At 35.0% G+C, this 26986-nt stretch overlaps 1 protein-coding gene across 3 annotated transcripts in view; it reads left to right on the top strand.

Annotated features, from left to right (window-relative positions):
- znf536 (zinc finger protein 536) overlaps nt 1-26986 on the top strand; it is a 161431-nt gene that overhangs the window by 51238 nt on the left and 83207 nt on the right. For all 3 annotated transcript variants that reach the window (XM_066713679.1, XM_066713680.1, XM_066713681.1), the window contains exon 2: nt 8562-8681. The gene's annotated coding sequence lies outside the window, so the exon portion shown is untranslated. The remainder of the gene's footprint in view (nt 1-8561; nt 8682-26986) is intronic.

Here is a 26986-nt window from a genome sequence, read left to right as displayed (position 1 = left end):
TAATTGGCCTCTAAAACAAAATGGTACATGGCCAAACTTTTTAAATGCAATCTGTGATTTTTGCTGATGTATCGCTGATGACGCTCAGAGACACAATGGTCACACAAAGAGTAAAACACACAAATATGTTTTTTTTTAAGACATTGACATGACTTGAATATAATTATAAGATATGTTACAGAAAAGATGGTGAGGGTGGATTAAGCAAATGAAACAAATGTAATACTAAACAAAAACCAGCTTAATGCAGCTTACATCCCTTGTGCACATATCTGAATAATGGATTGACAAGGTGGAAGGGACAGCAATAGTTCTGAAGTTCCTGATCTCATATTAAGTCTTATCTGAGGTAGACATAGAGGAGGATGGGTACTGATCTGGGGGATTCTTATCCAGATGATTGTAAACTAGGTCTATATTTACAGCCAATGAAAGATGCCGTTTGATAAAGCTCCTATAAATGATGAAAACTTAATGAAGAGGTAACATAATGATGTAATGAATATTGTTGCACAAGGTCAAGTGGAACAGCTATAAAAAGAGATTGAGAAGATTTTTTTTCTTAAGATTTTCATCCTGAATGTTAGAACCAGTGGGGACTTGGGATGGTGCTAAACAAGTGATTAAAAATTGAGAAGGTTTGAATGACACATGAAAGAGTCTTCTGGAGCCAGGTACAATCGATAGGAGCTCCAATGCATGGACTTTGAATGAGAGAGGTTTTCATGTTCAGTAACAGGAACTGTGCATCTTGGGAGATGGGGGGCCACCGAAAAGGAAGGGTTTTTTTATTTTTTAATGGCACTTATGCAAAAGATAAACTTGTGTGTTATAATTTGAATGCCTTTAAAATTATTATTTTTTGCTTCAGTGCAGCTCACCTTTAAAGAATAATTGAAATTTTAAGGAATCTAAATCAGCGGGAACAGCTAAACATCAATCTAAAAAAAACAAATGAATGCATATCAGAATATTAACCCAGAATGTAACAAGTTTAAAATACATTCAAGATACATTTAAGATACATTAACAGGGGCTCCATGCCGAAAGAACAACAGCCCATCAAAAAAGCACTGTGTCAGATACTGTGTCTGACCTGGAATCTATGGCTGTCGCTGAAAAGATAATGACTTAGGAGACATTATCTGTCTTTACATTCGTCTTAAAAAAAATCTTATGGGTGCTGTTTTGGGCTTTTAAGATGTGAATCCAAATGCTCGTCGGACGGTTAAAGGTTCTGTTTCAGTAAAGTGCTTTGTCAACAACTGTCGGGGCTTTTCTTCGATCTGTTTTCTCCTTCAAATTAAAGGAGTGTTGGTCCTGACTCTAGGCTCACGTCCATACATTAGTGTCAGCCGTAAAAATGTCCATAAACAGTAGCAGACACTAACAGGAGGGTCTGACGTTCTCTACGGCTCCCTAATGTTTTCTGCTACAGGGAAATGATGGAGAAATGTGTGAATGCAGTAAAGGGAGAGGTGGGTGAGTGGTGGTGTTGGTGGTGATACGAATGAGGGAAGTGTAACCAACCTCCTTAGATAAGGGAAAGCTTTAACATTGAGTTTCTATTTCACATTAATGGGCAACACATGCAGCTCTTACATAGGACATCCTGCTGTGTTCTCCACCTCCTCAACCTGGGTAACAATCTGACAGTCAAAACACGTGAGAGCTGAAAATGTTTTTTAATTTTAATTTATTTAACAGAGAAAGGTTTCTTAATCTGAGGAGGAAGAGTGGAGGGGAGAGGGTGGAAAACACAGCCAAACACAACACAATGTTAATTAGTTGAAAGGAAGGAGAAAGAGATGGTACAGTAGAGTGAAAACAGGCTGCTAAAGTCCTATTCTTCAGATAATGTGTTTAAAATAACAGATAAAGTGACATTTATTTTTATCTTTTTATCGTTACATTTTATACTTGCTGTTTTTTTTTAGAGTTACAATTTTAGAATCATCTTCCTATCCTACATGGTAACCATGTCTTTAAATATTGTAAAATATTCAGTCATTAAAGACTTAATTTTTTTCACTCACTGACCCAAGCCATCTCTTTAGCAAGCCTTAGTTCAGTTAACTGGCACAGAGCAACGCTCGCGCAGTGGAAAAGTCATAAAACAGATGGAAGCTTTATTTTTTTTTTAATTTTTTGTTGTTTAGTTTTTAACTAGCATTTTTTTTTCTTAATAACATCATTTCAAATAATTGGGTAGCATCCTTCTGTTTACACTTAAAGCCTTGCAAGTAAGTTGTTTACATTGGGAATGATGTTTAAGGTATTTTACATTTATGATATTTGGATAGAGGGAGGAGAAATCGAGGTTTGTTGAGATTAGTTCAGAGTTGCTAATGGTGAAGTATCTACTGTGGCTTAATAAATATGTCCAGTTCAGTGGAAAGTACAAGCTCAGTTAAAGCAAAACAACACAAGAGGAGATATCTTTTAAGTGAAATCATTTCCTTTTCTTAATCAAAAGATGACAGCTACGGCTTTAGAACTCCCATCTGTATAGCACTATTCCACGTATAGCTGTTAGCAGTTTTGAAATTTTTGAATGATATGTAATCAGATAATCAAAATAATCAGCAAAAACAAAATCCGTCTCAGTCTATCTAGATTGGGTGTACTTGGAAACGGTAAAAGGAAAGGAAAGGATATCTTGAATTTTTCTTACATCTTTTTGATGAACTGTACTTTTGACCAGTATCTTTCAGTGCAATTCAACAGGAAGCATATATTATGCCTTCTTTGATAAGTTACGATTACAATTAAACATGTATGGTAGAGGACAAAGGCCAACACCCTCCCCCCGGACCGTACTTCGTTGGCACCCAGAACCGCACATCCCCAACACACTTTGGCAACACCCACACCCCCCCCACCCCGGACCGCACTTTATTGGGACCCAGACTTCACCAAAATACTTGGGTAAAAGTCCAGGGCTGTTTTTTGGTCCCAGTCCGCCCTTGGTAGAGGGATCTGAGATGCTATAATTGTTATGGTGTAAGATCATGCAATTATTCACTTTAAACCAATGAATAAAGCCAATCATTCAATATCCTCAAAGATAATTGACTATGGTTGGGGTTTATGTGTAGTGGTCATAAAACGAGATCCAAATACTTTGACCTCCGGACAAACTAAGATAATCGAAAACAAAAAATGCTTTTCTAAGGTCTGTACAAGCCTTAATGGTATAGATAAAATTAATCCAAGTTCTTATTTAAAATTTAGCACAGAGATTAGGATTAGTGAACACGAAAGGAATCTGAGTGAAGATCAGTTTAGAAAGGAAGGTAAAGAAGCACTATTTTTACACAGATTAATAACAATATATGTGGTTGTTTACCAGGTGAAGCCCCAGCAGATAAAACACTGAGATCATTCACAAATTAGACAGTATCCAGGAGATAATGGGGGGGATACTGTATATGTACCAACCTTATTACTAATCTATAATTTAAGACCATGTTTTAATACCACTTTCTATGTTGTACTTTTATCTACCAGAATTGTTTTTCAAATGCATTTTACATTCAAGTATCTGGAATTTCTTGACGCATGTCGATAATGTTGGTTTGGGAAACTATTTGGGAACTGCTTACCATTGGCATTATTAGATTTGTTTTTGCGGGTAGTGAAACATAACCGAATAACCTCCCTTCTTCCTCTACACTGAGGAGAACAAAATACTAAAACATTTGGCCGAGGCACAATTGACAGTATTTCTTATCCTCTGTATGTTTGTATTGAGGAAGGTGGTATTGTATTGAGTCCACATTTAAAATATACAGGATAACAAGTTATTTATTCTCTTTTGGTCAATAATTAATGTTTTGTCGCCCTACCCAGCAAATGTAACTCAAGTCCTACAACGTACTTCCTGTTAAGAGTACCAAGAATTGCTTTTGAGGCTTCCCAGCACTAACTTAGCCTCACCGTTCCTGGTTATTTATATATTTTACTTCCCATCATCCTTACCCACAACTGTGGAACTTAACCTAAGACTGCTTTTACACCCTTCCCTCACCAAGTATTAGTCTTTCCGAGACTATGCTGTGTTTTATGTCATTTGGTCTTCTAATGGTGCTTTGTTTAATGGGACAGTTAAAAGCTAATGTAATTTATAAAGCATTCACATTTATGGGTTGCTGCTGTTGCTTTAGGACTCTAAAGATGAGATGTAAACATTTTGTCTTAAAACCTCACTTAATTTTTCGCTTCTATAAAACGTCGTCAAACAGAAACATGCGGAGAGACGAGACCTGCGCCGAAATTAAACAACCAATTCATTTTATATAAATTGTTTAATCCCCGATTATAAATCACAAAAGAAGCCCATTTTCCAGTGCAAGCTATCATGTTCAGAACCTGATTCTGTAAACATGTTTTTCGCAGATCTCTGAGAATATGATTAATCCAAAAAAACTACAGTAATCAAAAACAATAACTGCTTTAAGCATAAACTTTTCAAAATGTCCCAAAGAAGTATGAAATAATAATCTGTGTGTGGGCTGCAAATGCTGAGAATGCAAACATTTCACAATAAAGTTGTTTAAATAAAGACCTTGGCTAGATTGCTGAAAGATAGTACATGCTGTGTTAATTATGCACACTCATAAAAATAAACTTCACTTATAAAATATTACTTTCTATACAGTAGGATTTAACCTATAAAATATCAAGGAGGTGTGCTCATCAGGTGTGTTATAGGATGAATTGTTTTAATAGAAGAAAAATGGCAGAGAAAAGGGCGACATACTGTCCATCCAACAAAGAGTCTAGTGTTTGTGCTGCATTTAAAGACTTTCAAATTCTTTCACGATATTGTAAAACATCACATAAGGAAAACAGTTTTGTTAAGTGCTCTGTTTATTATTCTTAAACTGTGTGAAAGGCCATGTACTAAAATGAGCAGAAGATATATAGGTATAATTTAGGACAGCCATAATGTTATGGAATAACAGTGATATGTTACAAAAAAAAAGATTATTTTTACTAAACCATGGACTTAAGTTTTACTGCTGGGTGGCCCATTCCTTTTGCCCTTTTAACATAAGAATAGGGGTTAGCTGGTTTAAATTATTCTGTGCAACAGCATAGCGGGGGCTGTTGTTATCCTCTTATAACATCAAGGTTTTCTTCCAGTCACTTCTTCATCACTATGCAAGGTACAAGATAACAGATCACTTGATCACCAGTTACCAAGTTATAAAACACACAACCCTGGCGTGATTCATTCTTAAAAGTGTGTTGGCAATGTGAATGGTAAGATGAGTGCACTTAGCACATGATTCCTGCTCACATAGAACTGAAATGTGAACATGAAACAGCAGTACAGTCTGGACTTAATCACATTAAACTCAAAGCTCTAACCTTTGTTCTTGATTAATATTAACTTACCTTAACATTGACTTGTGTACGGTGCATGAAATATTTTTGTTCTTCAATTTTAAGGTCAGTTGATGAATCCAGTTAAGAATAAATGTTTGGATAACATTTTGTTGGGAATAAGCTGTGCTTATAGACATCTGGATGTGATAAAATGCCTTTTATCTAAACAAAAAGAAGTCCTGAAGCCACCCAGGCACATACTGATTTTACTACTAGTATAATATTTTCAAAAATAATATATTGACAAATATGTTCTACTGAGATACCAAGGCACTGGTCCAAACAAAATACACATATAAAACTAATAGTATTAACAAATATTAATGCTGTTAGAAGTTGTATTAACAGTAAATTATTTGAAGGCACACTTTTACATCCTGTAAAGAGGCAGTTGAAAGCCCAATGAAACCACATTTTATAATTATAATAATTTTCTTATTATTATAAATGTTCTTGCTTATACATAAGATAACTTGACAGGATGTGGCTAACACTATACCTTCTCAATAAAATTTTGCAATAAACACTGATTTAAATCTGGAATGACGCTGTAGTCTAACATTTGACGTTTTAAAATGAATGTCTTTCAATGGCAATTGCACAAAATAGAAAAAACAAAACAAGGAAATGTCTAAAAACTGTTATAAAAGGATTTTTTTTTGTGAGACAAAGCTTAGAAAAGGCCAGCTAACCATCAGTGGCTCTCCTTTGTCTTTATTTAATGCCATGGACCAATCACATAAAACAAATATTAGATATTTTAGTCAGCTTTGGGATTTTCTTTTCTCTGTTGAACACTAAGGATGTGTTCAGTCGAATTTTTTTTTTTTTTCCTTATTCTTTTTTTTTGTACATTTTGGTGTAGTTTGGATTTGAGCCTGATTCTGTGAGATGAGAAGATGGCAAACATGCGCACACTGAATAAATATGTAAATAATAAATCATCTAAATGTAAAATACTGCAAGTTTCTTTCTTGTATGTTAATTAGTGTTTGTAATCAATTGCTGATGTTACAGTGTGGGTGAGAAACAGATGAAGGATGGGACTGGAGTGAAACACCTATAGATTTATCTGCTTCTTAATTCTATTTAAACAAATAGTCTTCAAGCCTGTGAATGCTGTGTAGAGACATGCTCTGAATAATAAGCATCATAAAATCTAATCAGATTTATAAGAGGAATTGATTGTTGTGGCAGGAGGAGAGGGGTTGAAAATAAGCTGAAATTTAAGTGTTAATTTTTATGCTAATCCGCAGTGGCTCCATATGATGCAATTTGGTTCTGTGCAGCAAATATAAAATTGTCCCTTGCAGAGAAATGTCAGCTTGCCAGACCTGAAAGCAGTAATTTATTAGGTATGTTTCTATTAGTATGTGTCACAGTTGTTAGCGGGCTATACACACAATGGTGCTTCATACTTACGCTGCTCAGCCTTAAAATGTTTCAGCTCAGTGGCTGGAACACAGGGGCATTAATACATTATCATATATCGGGTGGTCCCTGCCCTCTGGACAAAAGGCTATTTAATACAATTTAATGACATTCCGAGAAGAAGAAGGAAATAAAGGCACAGAATAAAATAGCATCTGTGTTTCTCATGGTGCACTCATGCAAACATTTCAGCTTAAGACGTATGACATTTTCTGCCAGGAGAAAAAAAAAAGAAAAGAAAGAAGAATAAAACTGGGGCATTCTTTATAACCTGCTTCAGACTGCAGCATTTTCCAAATGCTATTAAGTGATCGATTTACACAGCCACATGATGATGTCATCTATAAGGAGCAGAATGCAGATGACAGCGAAATACCGGTGACAGCGACCTTGTTTCAGCATCTCCGAATCCCTGTCAGATTCATGACAAGTGTATGCTTTCTGAGAATCCACTTTTCTGTCTCCTTTTCCCTGTGTGTGTGTGTGTGTGTGTGTGTGTGTGTGTGTGTGTGTGTGCGTGAGTATGTGTGTGTGTTTTGGTCTCTGGATCCAGTTACTGTGTACTAGTGTATTAATAGAGTTAAAGGTTTGGATGCAATTCACATATAGGTCAATTAAATGCACCAACATCTGCTCTTCCCTAACCATTTGCATATAGCATTCATATGTTAATGATGTCCCTTGTTTTTTTTTTTTTTTTTTTTTTTTTTTCGTTTCCCCCAACTCAATATTATAAAGACAACACATTATGTATTCATACTAGTTGTGAAGAGTAGGAAAGATTCCATCCTATTTTATTATTATTATTACTATTATTGTTTTTATTATTTTGCACTTGTTATAGGTTTTAAGGAGAGTTGCTGAAGTAGAAAGCAAGAAAGCTGTATTTGAGTATTCCTGTGATTTATACAAGAAGCCTTGTAGTGGGAAAGCTTCCATTCTAAAGGAGCTTAAAGCCTTATAAATCAATAATGACACAGATGGACTGGTGATAATCTATTTAGAATGCCTGATAGCAAATATTGTTGTACAGATTATTAGAGTAGTAACTGTTTTAGAAGCAAGCTACTCTTTATATATATATATATATATATATATATATATATATATATATATACAATTTTTTTTTTTTATGTATAAATGGTAAGTTTTAAGAAAGAAAGAAAAAAGTGATCTCACGTGACAATGGTATAAGAAACCAAATCTTCCATGGCTTCTGTGTGACACCGGAGTGACTGTGTTGTTAAAGGGAACAAAGAGCATACGAGAGTAGTTGCTTCTGCCAATATAATAATAACAACCCATGTTTCTTTAACAAAAAACGGACCTCTTAATGGAATTGTGTCTTGAGGTGTAAATAGCACTGAAGGCTGCCTCTTTTATAGTCTATGGCCTGATTTAGCACAAGGAGTGAGAAAATAAAGTGGAGGTTGTCAGAAGTGGCAGCTGCTTGGAATCCTGATAAATATAAGCTTTTATTGATCTGATGAAAATGAAAGATCCCAGTGCTATGCAGTATTTAGCTTCTTGTCTACAACACGTCACCGGTGGCCTTGCTTTGGGATAGATTTTCATTCTCACACGCCGGATTTGATTTCATCTTTAACCTTTTCAGTTGAATTTCCTTGACCTCTGCATATTGCTGTGATTTGGTGAATTTGTTACATTTCACTTTACATCATCTCTCTCTATCTCTCCCCCCCACCCCTCTCTTTTTTTTCTTTCTTTTGTGTTAGGGAAGTGGGACGCCCCTTTGGCAATCCGTCAGTGCCATCCAAGCTCAGCTGCATCCTCTCACTGGGTATTTTCTAACCAGACTGACAGTCCTAAAACAAGTATGCAGTTAGTGTGTTAAGGTAAGACACTCTATATTAGTACAATTTGCACCTAACGTGACTGCCCCTTTTCAGCGTTTTCTATTGTAATAAGTAAGATAATAATGTTCTATCTCTCTCTCTTTCTGTATATATATATATATATATATATATTATATTAAAATATATATTTGTCTTGGTAAAATAATTTTTTTACACATAACTTGGCAATTTATTAAACATCATCTAATAATAAGCTTAATGTTAGCATTTATTTACATGTAGGAACAAAATAAATGTTTACTTACGTGCTTTTAAATCCACTTAATGATACTTGTTCAACTTCATGATAATCTTACTAATGTGCTTGCATGATGAGCTGGTATGATTGATAACATTATATATATATATATATATATGTAGTTTCTTCTGCAAAAAAAAGGTAATCAATTCCTTGACACCTGACTGATGACAGAATTGAAAAATATATGATAAATGTGTATTTTGTGAACAAAATCCCAAGATAATGCTTCTATCTATCTATCTATCTATCTATCTATCTATCTATCTATCTATCTATATAAAAGCATTTTCTTGGAATATTAATTAATAACACTACCTATATAACACTTATTGTTACATTGTGAATTCCCAATGAGATCTTATTGCAACAGCTGTTGGCAGACAGGGTAGATATGAGAATAGCAGCATAAGATGAGCAAGCATTAAAAATTTATATGCTATTTAGCCTAGGTGTATTTTAGGTATTTGACATTTTCATGTCCGGGACAGACTAAATTTATTCATAGTATCAAAAAAAAAAAAAAATGCATTTAAAGAGCATTTAAGTGTTAGCTTTTCTGTTTCAATGGTTTCTCTTTGAGTAGCACATGCACATGTAAGTCACAGTCAACAGCAAAGAAATAAAGCTCATTATATATTGAGTAATAATTAGTGCGGAGCACAAAGGAAATGATTTGCTTATTAAGCCGTGCATATTTTTGTATCATAATGCTAAAAAATTATGTTATTGAAAACATAAAATTTTAAAATCCCAGGCCAAGACAGTGAAAGTGGTAATCCCAGGACTCGGTGTGATTAATTACTAATGCTCCTCAGAACATCTCCATATCCCAGTGAATCTAATCTCACTGAAATCTTATACAGAACGGAAGGAGTTAGCTGTACAGTGTGTACTCTGGCTACTCTGTGTTTTACAAAATGATAACTCGCATTTAGTTTGAACCATCTTTTTTTTGTCCCCTGCATTTGTTTTAGTAGCGGGTCAAAAAACAAACAATCAACAAAAAATCAACAACTGTAAACCCGATGTTATTCAAACTTATTTTCCTCTTCCCATCTTCAGTAATATTATTAAAAAAGGTGATAAATCCACAAGGGAGAAATGCAGCGGCAGAATTAATATGCATTTAAAGACCATCTCAGTATAGATTAGCTTCTCTTCAGAAAATTAAAATAAAACCCTTATTGTTTGAAAAATATACCGCAAATAACCTCTGCACTTAATGAAAGCCATTAGAAAGGTGTTTATACGTCTCTTAAGGAATGAGGCAAGCCCTTGATAAAAAGGAAACCTTCTGTACTTTTTTTTCAAGCAAAGGCCTTATTCAAACTAGGTTCAGACAGAGGAAGGTATGCTACATTGCAGTCAAATCATCTTCTTATGATAGTGTGAATAATTGATATATGGGCAGAGGCATCTTGTCCCTTTAGATGTAAAGGGCGACTTATCTATACTTCTGCACTGATTTTTCTTTTTCTATTATATTTCTGAGATATTAATGGTGAGTGGTAGTGAAAGAAATGTGCTTTATTCCAGCGCCTAACCCTGCTGTTATCAAAGTAACTTCCAGCTTATTAGCGACAAAGGACTTTTATCCTTTGTGCTGCCCTGTACGCCAGTGCTTCCTGAATTAAACTGCTGTTTCCTGTTCTTTATATGCATGACCACATCTGGGTAGCTTGCTCACAGCCCTGCTGCTTAATAACAATCACCTTCCCTTTCAGTCTCCGTTGATTGTTTCTAATTCACTCTGACAGATAGTGCCTGACAACTTGCCTGCATTTCCCTCCCTCCGTGACCTGAAGTTACTCACAGCACTTATATAGGCTGTCATTTTTAATATTTGATTTCATTTTAAGTTATGTGTTTTACTGAGATGATGAAATCAGTGTTTAACTGAACATAGAATGTATCTCTCTGCTATACGGGGCCAAGAGAGCTGAAAGAGATCAAAGAACTGTATGCCTCGCTTATGTGTATCTCTGTGCCTTTTGCATTATTTTCCTTTCATTCTGTTTTATTTTATTTTTATATGGTTTAAGAAGATGCTGCACATTTTAACAAGGTCTAGGATTGTATGAACTATGAATGTTTGGCATATGCTCTGTTGTTTTTTGTTCTTCTCATTCTCAGCCTGTCTGATCTATACTCCATGTAAAGTGGTCCACAGTGGGTTCGAACACCATTAGCAGGTTACCTCTGGCACAGTAGTGCAGCCCACATTGAGGCCTTGGAGTGACCTGGAAATGTACCTGTCCACACGCACACACATACGCAGCACACAGGGCAGGCAAACAGAGGATTCTTAACAGCATTACACATAATTATTCATTAACATCGTGTCTGAGGAATGGGAGTACAGTGTAAAACAAATACTTTTTTTTGACAGACCCGCTTGCTTAGGCTTCCTTGGGTATTTATTTGATTTATTTTTAGTTTTTTATAGGTGTCAAACATCAGAAATATAAAACATGCAGATTAGGTAATTTGATAGATAGGTAGATAGATACATCGACAGGTAGATGGATAGTTTTTTCCAGCAAAATCTATTTCTTCTTCAATTGCAAGTGCAATGTAGTTAACTAAAAATAAGCAATTCACTTAGTCAATTCAATTATGTGCTCTTAAAAGCTGCTAAGTTGTTTCCTAATGGAATTTATTTTCTTTAAAAGCAGATGGGACAAATTTCACACTGGAGCTAAAGCCTAGAAAAACAGACCCTACAAGTTTGTTTTTTTCCCTTTGAACAAAGCAACTGTTTACAAACACATTATATGGACGCCATACATTGTTAAATGTGAACTGCATGTTGCCCTTACAAGTGTTCCTTAGGCATCTTTTTCTGTGAAATTACCATTGCCTTTCCTGCACTTGGGACACCATCTCAAATATATCCATTGTGCATTGCTTACATTATCTTGTTTTAGGGCACTCTGATGCCTTTGGCATGCCTGATTCCATTTTCTAATGATAAAACAGAACTAATTGGAGTACTACTGCATGTTTTCACTAAAGGCACAATTTAATTACATTTTAGCTGGGAAGAGCATTTTGGGAAATTATATGTTCATTCAATAAATAGAGCGAATGAAGAGCAATATTTATTTTGCTTTGATTAACAAATCGGTGTCATAATTTTTTTTCATTTTTTAACAAAAACCTATCACATCCCCCTCCCCCCTTTCTTTCATTATTAGACGACTTCCCCCCAACACTCAATGTTCTATCAAAAATGTTAATTGAACTTTTGCCCCAGGCTATTTAACTGAGGACCTTAATCACCCCACAACCTATCCTTTTACTTATGTTGTTGATACATACTTTATTAATCCCCTTTAAATCATTTAAAGAATATTGTTTTCTTTAAGACCATATTAATAAACATGAATTAATGTATTTGTCTTTAACAAACCATGATTAACGCACATTACCCAGCATATTGCTCATTCTCCAAAAACCATCAACATTAAATATTAATAGCATATTATTAATGTTTTTTTAAAAGAAAATAACAAGTTATTAATCCTCCGATTAACAACTTATTAACCTTTTTTAATAACAATGGAATCCAAGCTTTGTAGCTTTGAAATAAGTTTTATTTTGCATAAACAGATTTTAAACAAAGAAAGCTTAAATTGTTTGGAGTGCATAGAAATCAGAGGCTAACCGGTCAAGTAAAGAAATGCGTTTAATCCACGATTCACAACACCGAATCATCATATCTTCAGTAGTAATAAAACACAGTTAATACACCACAAATGTGGTTGAAGGTATTCCGGTGTTACATATAGAGGATGTGTTCTGAGTGTAATTACAGTACATAATATTGCTCTGAAAAAGGCGGACCAATATGGTTAAAGTTATGTTATCACACATCATTGCAAGAAAGGCTTTTCTGTGTAGCGACTACAAACAATCTAAATATGGGGAGCATCCTATACACTTGTCGCTCTTGGGAAGAAGAACGAAAGAAAGAAAAAGTTAGACAGATGCAGGAGAGAAATCAGATCCAGTCTTGAGCAGAGGTTTTACCACCTCATCAAGCTCTGGAGATGAAAAATCCTTACAGTTTTCAATACTGCATCACGGGAGCTCCAGCAAGAGTTTGAGCTGCCTTACAAAGTTCTTTTAATTGAATTCATATCTTTGTTTAAGCTTTTTTTCTTCTTCTTCTTTCGTCTTTCTTTTTGCAACTTGAATCCATCAAAGTCCTGTGTTATAAAAGAAAACAACAATAGCCCTCTTTGTTTAAAGATCTCTGAGAGGATAAGCGTGTTCAGGATAGTTGTTGTTTTTTATTGCAAGTCTTATGATGGATTGATGCTCGCTCAGTAGGGTGTCTTTGTTCACTTTTTATTCCAATGGCAAATTTCACCTTCAGCATCATTCCCCAACCCCAGCTCACATTGGACTCGTATTCTTTCCAGTGTCTGCCATGGGATTTTTCACATGAAGTCACATATTCATTGAAAACAATTATCTTTGAACTTGCTTTTAGTGATGTTTGTCCTAATTACAGATCATTTTCTCCGTCAGCTTTCTACTTTTATTGCAGTTTTGCCCTGAATGTTGATCCTATTGAGGTTCAACCTTATTTTATTCACTTGTACACCCTTAAGACCTGGATTAATGAAATATTCCCTCATGTGTTTTTCTGTTTCAAATGTGATTTTTTTTTCTGGATATAATTGTGCAGTATTATCCAATTGAATCAATCTTAGGCTCCATAATGTAAAAAAGGACCTGTGGGCTGTCCCAATTACAATATTTGTGTTTTTTTAAAGACATATTTCACCCTTTCAGCCATATGCCCCTGTGAGGTTTTCTAAGATGTACCATGGTATATATGTGGTATATTTAATGCAAACTAGGGTAACAGATTGAGTATCAAAATGCAAGGTAGACAACATGACACACAATGCAACACATTGTATGAATATATGGAAAGTAGCCTTCCTATATGACACAGGATATTGTTGGGAAGTAAAGCCGGATTGTGAGGTTCAAGGGTAAAGATGCTGTCTGCGTAGTGAACGATCCTGGGCTCTGTTAGCAGAGTGACAGATGCATGGATGTGTATTACTCCTCTCTTGGAGGGTTTGCCCTCCCTGCATAAGCACAGCACCTGCATCAAGCTGCAATCTCACCTGCTTGCCCACAACTAGAGTGTGGTGATTAGATTGAGAACTGTGTCCTGTATTTCAGCATACGTGGTGCAGACTGTAAGAACATTTAGAGATACACAGACAGATCTACTGACCAGGAGGTGTTAGGGATTGTCACTGGACATCACTTTCTGAAGCCTAACTTTGTATTGAAGGCCCAGAGTGGGAACTGAACCCTGATCATGGGGTCGCAGAATGGGATGTGCTGTCTGTAGCTAAAAGATGCCCAGCTCTTTCATCTAAGCCACAGACACACCGATATGCATTACTCAGCTGCAGGGGAGTTCATTAAAAGACTGTGATTCCATTTTATTGGTGATTAGCTTGTAAGGAAATCCTGTTTTATGTAGATTCTAGACCACCCTTGCACCTGCCTTTTTTTTTTTTTTTTTTTTTTGACTTCTACCACTGAGATTTTATCGTATTTGTATCTTCCTGAAAACCTATTTCTGCGTTTTTGATTTAATATAACCATAGATATAAGACATAATCATAGTCTTACAATTACTTTTGCTGGAAGAAACATTGTAAGGGAGCCGTAGAATACAATGTTTTAATAAACTACAAAGTATTTATTGATTTTACCAAAGGTTTTTGCTTACACAACTACATTGTGAAGTCTGCTTTTCAAAAGTTTTCGGTGTGCTTGCTATGCTTTAAAACTAAATCCCGAGATTAAAGCTGATTTGTCACATTTTTCTTTCAGCACTCAGTGACCTTTGTCTGTTTTATGTTACAGCAGACCATAGTTTTGTGATAGTGATGTACCTTCCTTAGATTTTTTTAGAAATATGAAGTCTACGACATCAGTAATTTAGATTTATTCATTCAAAGTTTGATAGTCCATGATTTCCACTCCACATTCTACAGTGAACCAGTATGGCCGTGAGCTGCTGGAGCGATTGATAGCTAACACAGCCCTCTTCTGCTAAAGCTCCTATAATATTCAGAGAGCAGATCTTTACATATACACTGGGTAATTGAATTACGCCATGCATTCTCTGGTGTAAAGTCCTCCTGTGAAGATTACATGCAAAGAGCCAATTTATTTCCTGAGAATGAGGTGTAAAGTTTGTATTTCCTAACTATGATTTATGACAGATTTATGCCTACCAAACTTTGACAGATCTAAGGTGAGAAGAATGTAGTAGTGAACATGACAAGACTCGCTAAGATTAATGCAGGTTAAGAACATTTTGTATATATGTGTGTGTGTGTATATGTATATATGTGTATATATGTATATGTATATATATAATATATATATAAATACACACACAACACACATGTCACATTCTTTACATTGCTGCTTATCATCAGCTGGTGTTGTCCTTAATAAGTATAATTACCATTTAAACCTTTTTTGTTTCTTGTGGTGTTTGAAAGATTTCCAACACTGTTTGAGCAGTGTTTTCAATCTTAACTATTTCAACAATGAAAGTATTTGAGCTAAATAATGAACATGCATCCGCTTCATGAATTTTGCCCCAGGCATCTGTGCTACCCACAGTGGGAAAGTTAAGGCTGAAAACTGATATAAATGTACAAGACTGTTACATACCTGTCAGCAGGTACTCAAAATAATTGGTAAATTACTACCCTGGGATAGTAAGATTTTTTTTTTCTCTTTGATAAATATTTGAAACCACCAGGCATCAAATGGTATAATATAATATATTCTCTATTGTAAGATCTGTATCAGTTGAGTTTTTATAACGTAGCTACAGTACAGTACAGGATTAAACTTATTAGATGTATTATTATTATCTTACTATGTAGTGTTATACAGTACTGTGCAACCACTAACCACAGTTCTTCTGTGGATTTAGGCAGCCTCAGTTGCTTCTCTCTCTTCATGTAATCCCAGACAGACTGGATGATGTTGAGATCAGGACTCTGTGGGGGCCATACCATCACTTCCAGGACTCCTTGTTCTTCTTTACACTGAAGATAGTTCTTAATGACTTTCACTGTATGTTTGTTGTCGTTTGTCATGCTGCAGAATAAATTTGGGGCCAATCAGATGCCTCCCTGATGGTATTGCATGATGGATAAGTTTCTGCCTGTACTTCTCAGCATTGAGGAGACCATTCATTCTGACCAAATCCCCAACTCCATTTGCAGAAATGCAGCCCCACACTTGCAAAGAACCTCCACCATGCTTCACTGTTGCCTGCAGACACTCATTCTTGTACCGCTCTCCAGCCCATCGGCGAACAAACTGCCTTCTGCTACAGCCAGATATTTCAAATTTTGACTCATCAGTCCAGAGCACCTGCTGCCATTTTTCTGCACCCCAGTTCCTGTGTTTTCGTGCATAGTTGAGTAGCTTGGCCTTGTTTCCACGTCGGAGGTATGGCTTTTTGGCCGCAAGTCTTCCGTGAAGGCCACTTCTGACCAGACTTCTCTGTACAGTAGATGGGTGTACCAGGGTCCCACTGTTTTCTGCCAATTCTGAGCTGATGGCACTGCTGTACATCTTCCGATTGCGAAGGGAAGTAAGCATGATGTATCTTTCATCTGATGCAGTGTTTCCTTGGCCGACCACTGCGCCTACGGTCCTCAATGTTGCCCGTTTCTTTGTGCTTCGTCAAAAGAGCTTGGACAGCACATCTGGAAACCCCTGTCTGCCTTGAAATTTCTGCCTGGCAGAGACCTTGCTGATGCAGTTTAACTAGCTTGTGTCTTGTTGCTGTGCTCAGTCTTGCCATGGTGTTTGACTTTTGACAGTAAACTGTCTTCAGCAACCTCACCTTGTTAGCTGTGTTTGGCTGTTCCTCACCAAGTTTTATTCCTCCTACACAGCTGTTTCTGTTTCTGTACAAAATCCCTTACTTGCAAGTCTACCTAGAAGAATTGATGCTGCTTTGAAGGCAAAGGGTGGTCACACCAAATATGGATTTGATGTAGATTTTTCTTCTGTACACTCACTTTGTATTTTGTTAATTGATAAATATAATCTATTAACATGTCTATTTTTGAAAGCATTCTTAGTTTACAGCATTTTGCACAGTACTGTATATGTGTGTGCAACATTTAATCAGTTAAGATGAATATTAGATAGATAGGTATATATCATTTTGTTAAATATAATTTTTAACAATAGAGGTCCACTTTAGGGTTAAAACCAGCACTACCAAAAGTTCACACACACACAAATTCTGATCAAATGTGTTTTAACTTTGTGTCTCTTGAGTTGTGCCAATTTGATGTGACTCATTGAGTTCTGTTTATCCAGTAATGGATTTTATTCATCTTTATCTTATTCTTTCACTTGGCTTCAGCTCAGTTTTACTATAGACAATTAAGTCCAATAGAATATTCTTGGATTTTTCAGTCAGAAAGGATCTATAATGCGTTGACATTTTAACTACTCAGTTAAAGACACCTCTCATTTTCTTCTCAGACCATGAAGCTCTTTTCAGCTTATTAATTTACTTATTTTTTAATTAGGTATTAAGGTTTAGGGTCTAATAATCCAGCAATGCCTTTCTGATACATGGGATCTTTCGTTTACTGGAACCTTGAGGAAGAAAAATATACCGTAAAAATGTGTATTTCAAGCCTGGTCTTAGGTTATGTTAAGTATAGCACCTCCATTCATTATAGGTTGACAGGATGGAGAGAGTGTGTACATGCATTACTGATCCTACAAGCAAGCTTATTTAGCTGACTTCCTACATATCTGAGCATATGTGCGTTGAATGTGGTTGGTGGCCACTTTTTTCTTCAGAGAACCAGGGTTACATCGATAGTCTAATGATTTAAAGAGTGTAAGCATAGGCAGCTTAACTTGGCCCCTAATCACAGGTCAGAAAACTGCCTTCAGAAGTCTACAGGGGCAAACACTGAATGGGGCATTCTCCATATATCAAGTCCTCACAAAGTCACATTATTAAAGTATAGAGAATTATTCCTTATTGTGTACTAGGGGAACAAAATAAGATTATTAATATATATTCTTCCATTGTTGTGTGCAATGCTTGCTAAACAGATATATCTAAGCTCGAGTGTTTAAATTATATTTTTGAAATTACCCTATTCTTATTTATTAATTTGATTTGAGGTTATATGCATAACTAAGAACCAGAGTACATGTATAAAAACAGAATATATAATTCATGAAACCTAATGTATTGTTTCTGTTTTTATAATATCAGTTGTCTTTGCATGCATATTCGCTAGCAAGGGCTTAGAATAATATCTGTATTAAAATGAGTATTCTGAAAGTCATAACAGTGTCTTTTTGTATGTGTAAAATGATTTAAATCATACTTTAGGCTTACAGAATGGAGATTTAAATGTTAAATGGGGGTTGAAGTCTGCCTGAACTAATTTGTAGAGCTTTGCACCATGTTGACATTTAAATGTGATAAGAATAGAAAACTGTATGCCGACCTATTTTGAAGATGCTTTCTGAATACATTCACATCAGTTTCACTCTATAATTAATAAAAAAAATAGCAGTTTTGCTCCAGATTTGATTATAATAGAACCTTATAAAGCTACAGGGAGAAAAATTGCTTGGAACGAATTAGAACGAAGTCAAGAGCACACCTGGGTTTGACAAAGATTGCATTTACTGACTGCTGTGCTATCATATTACAGAGAGCTAGACCAGCTTTTAGGAGCAGCTGTAAAGATGGGCCTGTTAAATCAGCATGCAAATAACAGCACATTGTTAACTTAATCAGATGCAGAAGAAAAGATGTGCCAGACCACGAGGATGATCTATAAACAAGTTCAGTCCACTGAGATGGTTGGGGCAGGAAGATTAAAACACTCTACCTATTGGGTGATGCCTGTGGGTCATGAAACCATACCCCCAGGATCTGGATAACCTGCCCCAATCGTCACTCTACCTCTTAAACATTCTGTTTCGTGGGTTCGACAAGCATTTAGCTGTGATATTGCAGTTGTTGTGTCTTCAGCTGTCATTGCTTGTTTTTTTCTCGTTCCAAAACAAGATCCCAGTAGTAAGATGCTGGTGGTTTAATTTCTGTATGTTTAAATGGATAAGGTTCTCTGTACCATAGTCAATGTTGCTAGCATTTTAGCATTGACTTGCTTTTGTTCCTATAAAATGCTAAAGCATTATTCAATGTAGTATATTCAGCCCATTAATACAGACACAAGATTCTTTATTTGTCTGTTTTTCCACCATTATAAATTTCAGTTCAGTTCAAATGACAGCAGATGCCATATATATATTCCTTAAGTAAATACACAGTGGCTAAATATATTTTTGTTATTTAACCATGCACAATGAATAAATATTTTGTATTTGTTTTGCGGTAGATATTATCTGCATTGCTGTCCATGTGGTATACAGTAAACAATGGTTGAATAATCCCAAAGGGTTATGACCTGCTAAATTCTGGGAAGTGTTCAGACCTCAGCTTCCATCAGTATATAGCGCTACAAGAGTGTAATGCATGTTGATTTTTAAACAACGAGTTTACAATTTAAGAATGTCTGCAGAATGCACACAAAATAGAAATTGTTAAAATAATTTTAGATGCGTTACATTTACAGTGGCATGCAATTTGACAGAATATGTAATTATCTAAGACAGTAGTTCTCAATTTTAGTCCTCGGGGACCCCAAACAATCTAGGGTTTTATATTTTGTATTCTAAAATCAACACTGCTTTACTTTGCATAGAAGATTCTCACATTCTAAATGAGGATGTTTGTAGATTTTAGATACTGACTATTAGGTGCGGATTGGATCAAAAACCTGCACTGTTTGGCAAAACCGAAGAGCAGCATTTAAGAAATAGCAAATTATGTATGCCCAGGTTGATCCTATGATATGTTTATGGAGCTGCCCAATCTCAAAGTCCTGAGTTCAATCCTTTTTTTACTTTTTCTGTCTGCACATGTTTGTGTCCTTTGCATCTTTTGTTTCAAAAAATGGATGAATAAGTTAAGAATTTCAAGGTCAGAAGGCCAGGAAAAATGATAAAAATGCAGACTGGAAGCCAAAAGAGAAACTCAAGGGTGAGTGTAGAAAGGCATCAGGAACCCGGCTCCTGATCATGAAGTGTTTCTTTTCTGACACTTGTAATTCAGCTTGTGCTCATTTTTTTATATTTCTTATAAAAAATATTTAGAATTTGGAATAAAACTTTGTCATACTTTATGTTTAGACTCAGTATAAAGCAATTCAATGTATTTCTGCGATCAACAGTAGTGGAAAGGGGGTGGGCTTTTTTCAACGAATGTAAGCTGCTTGGCCTTTCTTTAGTGATTTGTGTTAGAAATGATGCATTCTATTTTATTTCACAATCTAAACCTTTTTTTGAAAAACATTGGCCTTCAAGACAATGGTATGGACAGCAATCTTCTGAAAGGCCTACTTCTTTTCTAAGAGCATAGTGCAAAGTATCTGATCCTTCAAGAAAAGGCGGACCACAGTTTCCGATAAACTGCAATAAATAAACAAGCACCCTGATATCAGAGGGCCCCCACCCTTTCTCCTGAGAGCAGCTTGCCAACTGTATTTCCTCACTTCAATTACTATATAGTCTATTTTTCAAAGTAAGAATTTAGAGTAGCCACATTACGTTCTAAACTATTTCCCTAAATGCTGAAAAGCAACACATATATTAAATATGTAATAATGTATCTTACAGCTGCAGACAATAGTGCTAAATAGGATTTACGAACACTTGTATTAGCTTTGAATTGAGTGCAATTTCAGTCATCTCTTACTTCCTGATTGGTTAGATAAGAATAGTTACTTACTTAAACAGGATGTTAGCTTTCTTTGTAGTGCTTTCTGGACATATATTGCACAACCACTAGAACTGAGTAGCATTTGCATTTACGTCTTATAAAGGATTTAAATTTACTTGGGAAATAACAAGATTAATAATAATGAAACAATCATCAAAAAGGCATGTTTTAAAATAAAACTAATTTAATATGACATAAATACTTAAGGTTATGAACTGTTGAGTAGGTTGTGGTTTTTACCTGGTTATTGTTTGTTTTCATCCTCACATCAAAAAAATATTTTCAATAGACACTGAAGAATCATTCACTTAAAGACTGCATAATGTAAAATAATGACATGACTTGCTTAACATGTTAATTCACATAATAAGCATCTCTAATTAGCTCTGTATTTGTTCAGCAAAAACTTCTACAGATTCCATTTGTGAAAAGCTGGTAAGTATGTTGAAGTAGCACCAGCTATGATTTTTTCCATAGTTCTCAGCCCTCGAAGGCACAATTTAATTTTCTGTGTATGCATACAAGCAACGGTAAACATTCATGAGTGTAAAGATTTTTTTTTTTTTTTTTAATTAGCTGCACAACAATTAAAGGATTCACAAACTAAATTGAACCCTGTCTCTATGCTTACTAGTTTGATTTTACCACCTGTCACAACAGCACTTTGTTCAAGTCATTATGCAAAATCATTATAGCAGTACCACCAAGAAAAGAAGAAAACAGCAATTATTTCTGATATTTGGTTATCTGGGGTTATATTGACATCAAGTTCAAAGAAGGTAACTTTTTAGAATCCTGAAAGGGAACATCCTGTCCTATTTAGATTGTTAAGAAGTGGGACGTTCTGATATCTCTTTATGCATACTTATAAAAAGAGAGAGAGAGAATGAAAAATAAATAACAATGAACTGTGTATGTGTTTTGTGGAACACAACAAAACAACAAACACCTATTTCTTCTTTTACTGCAAAACTAAGGCAGCCCCATCACAGAATTTGTTTCATACTGTTTCATGTAAAGCAGAATCCTAAAATTGTAATTGATTTAGCATTGAAGAATGATGAAAGCCTTACTTAACCGTGCATTTTAAGTAACTTTATCATCATTGATTATGGCCTTTACAGGTTGACCTACACCTTGGGTGGTAGCAACATTGCCATTTTAGCTTATAATGAGGAAGCACATGTATTCTAACATACCAGGAAAGTCACTTAGAATAGGGTAAACTTCAGAAAGAACTCAAGGTATACAGAATTTAAGAAATTAAGGAACAGGTGTAAAGCTAAACCATTAATTCCAACAAAGTGATAAGTTGCTATTTCTCTTTCAACATTATCTTCTTTTTACCACTGGTACTGCTATCTGTCACATTATATAAGGATATAATATAATTTGTTTTTTAAACAAGTATGACTTGTAAAAACAATGTCTGGTTAACAAATGTTTCAACAATTAATCTTCTCAGTGCATAACGTAAAACCAAAGGCAATATGAGGCAGTTTTTCCCAAATGTTGTGACTATTGTAAAATGCATTTAAACCCCACATCTGCCGAGCATAATAAGGCGAGTGTTTAACATAAAATAAAGCTTTGAGTAGAGCTGATGCTTACAGAACAATGAACTGTGGGAATGTGCTTGTTTCTCATTGATCTAACACTGGCATCCATATAGGCTTTCAGACATGGGGATGAAAAGCTGCATTTTTTGCTTATACTGATCTTTAGAGATGAGCTGAAAGGTGAACTACCTGTTGACAGTCTTCTTAAACCCTATCAATAACATATTGTTTAACATTGAGACTAGAAGTAAATGAGACGGTTGTTATTCAATGATAATATGATGAAGATATGTGTACCAAATCATGCATTTGTCTGTGCCTTTGGTATGAGTTATTTTGTCAAATTTTGCAGTCTCAAACATTTCTTGTAAATTCAAGGTTAACTCTTTGGATACATGGCTTTTTTAATTCAGGTATAAAACAGTAGAGTGTATATGTTATGTGATTGAAACAAAGCAGCAAATTATGTAGAATGAATAGTATTTTGAATAGCCATAGGCTCATATAGGATTGTAATAAAATAAGCAATTTTGCTATAAGCAGGTGTATTTTCATGCTTTGTGAAATTCATATGATTGACATTAGTTTTATCAAGGGCTTGAACTTTTGAGGTTTTATTTCTCATCATGTGACATTGCATTAAACTTATTTTGACCTGATTCTGTTGCTTAATTAAACACATAAAAAGTTGTTAATCACAAAACAAGGTCATTTGTTTTTACCTTCATATCTTGCTTGAGCCTCTGATTACTTCTTTTTAATTTTAAAACAGTGCTGACATATGACGTTAATTGCTTGTCCCTGATCCTACTTCAACTCGCAATTCATTCTTGCAGTTGCCTAATTTATCCTCCGATGGGATCATTGTGCTTTTGTTATTTTATTCACTAGTTTAATATGAGATATCCTGCCAAAATTGTCTTTTCAGCATAATGTAGCCATACTGAATGAGCACATATCCAAAATCCAACATTTGAAATGTCAAAGATTCACAGAAGAAAATATATAAATTATAATATCATCAGACCAGATGGAAATCGTTTTCAGTGAATTCGGATGCAGTGAGGATTTAACAACTATTGATTAAGATTTAAATAGATGCAAATAAAAAGAGACATCTTAGTTACATCTTTGAAAAACCCTTTTGTGTGTTGCATTGGTAAACCGTACACTGCGTTTCAGCACATTTGAAACATGAAGAAGTCATCATGTTTTTGACCCTAGAGAATGCATAATCAAAGGAGACTTGTCCAAAAAGAGTTGCTAGCATAAAAAATAAAAGACCTTTATCATTTATTACTCTTAATATTGAAACAAAAATCAGAAACTGGATAACAAAAGTTTTGTTTTCTGTTTTTAAATAGTGAAATTACCTTGCTAGCAATTACAGCCATAGCTAGAGAGCCTTAGAAAGTGTTCTGTGTTGATGTAGCGTCATACTGATACAGCTAGTCCACACTCTCCATTATGCTGCTAACCAGGGTTTACCAGGTCTGGTGCTTGGGAACCCACAATCTTCTAGTTTTCATCCTTAAACTGAAACAAACAAGCTGAATTAAACCAACTCTGCTGATTTCACCTCTGTGGTAGCTTTTAGCTCTCAAACTATTGCAGATTTCAGTTTACTTATGAAAAACTAGACGCTTGAAATCTTCAACATTTTAGGATCTGGCCAAAGAGCAGTAATTGTACTGGTGTGCGGAGGACAAGGATTTGGAAGTCATGTTGTTAACCAATGTAGACTATTTTGACTCAGCCTGTATAAATGCTGTCAACACACCGCACCAGTAATGATCTGTAGTGTTTCCCTCTTGATAGGCTTGAAACATTTCAAACCGGCCTTTGTATATACTTACACACACACACACACACACACACACACACATATATATAATTGTTAAAGATATGATTGACATCTTTAACATTTATGCATTTGTCATGCTAACTAATTAGTCATGTTCAAGATTCATTAATGCTTTAGAGATGTTGCGTGTTAAATTTACACACTTTTTAGTAATTAAACATTGATTTATTAGTAATAATGATTTTCCTCATAGTAATTAATGGAGTATTGCATTGCGGTTAGATGGTAATTTCTGGTTAATAAATGCTTAATATTACAAAAGTGTATCAAATCAACTTATTTTGGTATGGTGTAGGAATTAAATTAATCCTCATACTTTTCCATTGGCCAGAATAAAAAAAAAGGATAACAGATGGATAGAGTTCAAGCTTTCGTAAAGCACTAAAGCATAGCAAATCTAATTTTTATATGAAACAATTATATCAAATCCAGTTTATGTTCAGGTTTGAAAGATACTGTTTTAAGTTAATACATACATACATACATACATACATACATACATACATACATACATACATACATAAATAAACAAACATTATATATATATATATTATGATGAAACCACATGTTGAGTTGAAATGCAACCCACATGCCTGAAGACTTGTCTCCTTGAACTCAAGTCTATTCAGTAAGGTTTAATAAATAATTGTTGCCCATAAACTTCAGCATATCTATGTCTATTTATAAATGTCTATATATTCTAACAATATATATACAATATAGTCTAACAATTTGTGTGCGTCTGTGGGGGGTATATATATATATATATATATGTATGTATGTATGTATATTTATACACACACACACACGTATGTGTTTGTGTGTTGCCAAATAACCATTTTTGAAATTCATACCAGAAGATACCATTACTACTTAAACTGTGGGTTGGTGTACACTTTGCAAAATCAGGTTGTATGTGACGTTGCTTGAAACGGTAAATATTAACCACAAACTGTAAGAAAGTACCACATATCTATCTGAGAAAGTGTAATAGGAAGTCTTAGTGGCTTTAAGAAACTTCATTTCAGCTGTGATATTTATAAAAGTGCATTGTTAACACTAAGTAAATGTTATGTGTGACAGGTAGAAAGAGACAAATGAAACCGAGCTTCAATAAACACATGCTCTTGCCTCAAAAATAAACATTTTGGGGGTTGAAGGTGCAAAGGGATGCATCAACACCGTGGCCTACAAATACTGTACAGGAACACTAAAATGAAAATGATTCAATGGTTTCAATACAGGAAGGTAAGCTTGTTATACAGTTAACTGAAATTTTAGGAAACGCAATGCTGTTTTAGCTAACCCTGTAAATAGCTATCTTTGTGTCAACAGCTATTGCAGTAGATTTGCAAACAATTGACAGAAAAATGTGCTGGTAGAATAATGAAACATACAGCATTATTGCCAGCCAGTCAGTTATTTTATTTTTTCAGTTGTGAATGCTGAAACACCTAAGCAGAACCTCTGTTTCGCAATTGATCTCTTGGTGGTTTTTCTTTCATTATGAAAGATGAAATCGCAGTGTGATGGAACCTTTATGTTTCAACTAATTGTTCTTATTGCTGTGCTAGCTCAAGTGGACACACGTCAATTGCATGGATTTTTTTTTTTATCAGAATCTCAGGTTATTATCAGATAAATTGCTAACTGGAAATGTGGAACTGAATTATGCAGATAAAAGTATTTAGATTTAATTTTTCTTTGTTTCTTTAGAGATAAGGTGCATAATGCAGTGGTCCCATGACTGTGATAAAAGTATACCGAACAGCATTTTTTAAGGCTAATTATTGCTATTAGAATTATATTTTGTATTGGAAATATTGCTTCAGTCATCGTTCTTCATTGCACGTATTTAGGTTGAATTATTTTGGAAGTGATAGCTTAAATCTGCATGTCGCATCTTCCAACCATGGTATGTCCTTTTTAATTGGGAAAATTTTAAATTGCTTTAAAGTCTCTTGTCACTAAAAGGCAGCACTTAATTGCCTTTCATTTGCATAGGAATTATTACTAAGGATATCCTGAAAATGTACAAATCTTGGAACAGATTTATCGTTTTGTATTATTTTATTATTTTATTATTCCACCATTTATCTTGTCCTTTTATATCATCGAAGATAAAGTGGAAGATCAAATGAAGGAAAATTACTATGGAAAGGAGAATGATGCAAACTGCTATCTATAGATTAGCACCCCCTCACCAGCTTTCTTAAGTCACAGATTTGTATTGCAAATAGAAACTATCATCCAAAGAATTTCAAGCTGTTTCTGAACATTTGCTTTGCTGTATATAGCTTTAAATGTGTAAGATATGTTGGAAAGCCAAGCAGGGTTGTGGATTATGAGTAAATACACCCTGTTACTGACACTTATTTTTTGTTATAGTCTTTGTAATCATCTGGAGTTTTAGTTAGACTTTAAGGCAATGGCAGAATTCACAAACATGTTTGTTTTGTTTAATTAGTCAGTGTCCACTAAACAATTTTCCACAGTATAGAATACTGATTCCTGTCTTAGCGGATGGGTCTTCATTATGACCTGAGGAATAATACCCTGGGCCCTGTAGAAGGGTGTGTTTTTGTTTCACCCCATATGAAGTGTTGTCTGGTTTCCTTTCCTGAAGCAGCTGTTTAGTTCGTATACACTATACCTATATATAAACACACTATAATACTAAATGTACTGGAACAGGACTCCCTGTGCCAGTAGTGG

The sequence above is a fragment of the Amia ocellicauda genome, chromosome 9 (assembly GCF_036373705.1).
Source record: "Amia ocellicauda isolate fAmiCal2 chromosome 9, fAmiCal2.hap1, whole genome shotgun sequence".
Classification (NCBI taxonomy): domain Eukaryota; kingdom Metazoa; phylum Chordata; class Actinopteri; order Amiiformes; family Amiidae; genus Amia; species Amia ocellicauda.
This window is presented reverse-complemented; position numbering and strand designations above follow the sequence as displayed.